This window comes from Cyprinodon variegatus, unplaced genomic scaffold (assembly GCF_000732505.1).
Source record: "Cyprinodon variegatus isolate N-32 unplaced genomic scaffold, C_variegatus-1.0 Scaffold398, whole genome shotgun sequence".
Lineage (NCBI taxonomy): Eukaryota > Metazoa > Chordata > Actinopteri > Cyprinodontiformes > Cyprinodontidae > Cyprinodon > Cyprinodon variegatus.
In genome coordinates, this window is record NW_015150851.1 from 515,560 (window position 1) to 516,778 (window position 1,219).

Sequence of the window (1,219 nt, forward strand, 5' to 3'; positions counted from 1 at the left end):
ACTTTGACATCCTGCCCAGTTTGATGCTGCTGCTAAAAGATTTTCTTATTTGTCAAACCAGAGCCAACGTATAACTTCACAGGATGCTCGACCTTACTCATTTTAGGGAAGAAAGGGCTTCTTGTAAGAGTTGTCATGAAATACAACTTGTTTCTCGGAATTTTAGGACTTTATTCTCTTAATATTACGACTTTATTCTGGTGATTTTTTTACTTTAATGTCATAATTTTACGCCTTTATTTTCAGAACTTTACGAATTTATTCTTGTAATTTTACTAATTTATTTTCGTAATTTTATGACTTTATTCTTGAATTAGAAGGAAAAAAAAATCTCAGGCCTGGCCCTAATACTCTTACGTAATGTTAATATCGCGATCAAAGAAATCTTTGTATGCAGGTCGGGCGCCTCCAGGCGCATCGCTGCCCCCCTCAGGACGCTGGCTTGTTCATCATTTCCTGGGCATTACGCTGCTGTGCGTTATGCATAAGCTAGGCTGTCATTGGAAAGAAGTTCTGGACTCATAATCAATACTCTATGTACTCTATGCCCAAAATTGAAAAAAATCCATAGAAAGTTCACTGTATGCCAGCATTTTAGGAGATTCTGGGATGTCAGTAATATGCAGGATAAATCAGCAAGGTGTGACAGGGGCTTTAAAGATGAGCAGAAGGGGGGGGGAACTAAGCCAGTGACTTAGAATGGAAGTCAGAACCAAAAGTTAGAAATGAAAGAAGGAAACTAATCAGGAAACAAGAAAAGATTGCCTTAAGGAAAACAGCTGAGGAAGGAAGTTAGGGAAGAAAAAAGGCAGGATGACAGAAAGGAGCAGATAAAAAAAAGGCAAAATTGAAAGAAAATACTAAGAAGGAAAAAAGGAATCGATGAAGGAAGAAAGAAAAGTGGAAAAGAAGGAATGGAAGAAAGGAGACAACTTAGGAGAGATGGAAAATGGAAAAATTGAAAATAGAAAGTAGTTTGTAGCAAAAGCAGAAAGGTTTTTTAGGACAATGATAATGCATCAGCGATGAGAAAAGGGATTTGGAAATAAAGAAAGTAAAGATTGAAAAAAGATAAATGAAGTTAGGAAAGTATTACATTTAAAAGGAAAGGAGGTAAGGATGGAAAGAAGTTACTAAGAATTCAAAGGAATAAGAGAAGGAAGGAAAGAAAAACAGAGCAAGAAAAAAGGAGAAACAGTAAGATACTAAAAGACAAAGT

At 36.1% G+C, this 1,219-nt stretch overlaps 1 protein-coding gene across 1 annotated transcript in view; it reads right to left on the reverse strand.

Moving 5' to 3' along the window:
- Positions 1–1,219, reverse strand: part of LOC107092864 (anthrax toxin receptor 1-like) — a 57,538-nt gene that overhangs the window by 11,688 nt on the left and 44,631 nt on the right. The window lies entirely within an intron of this gene.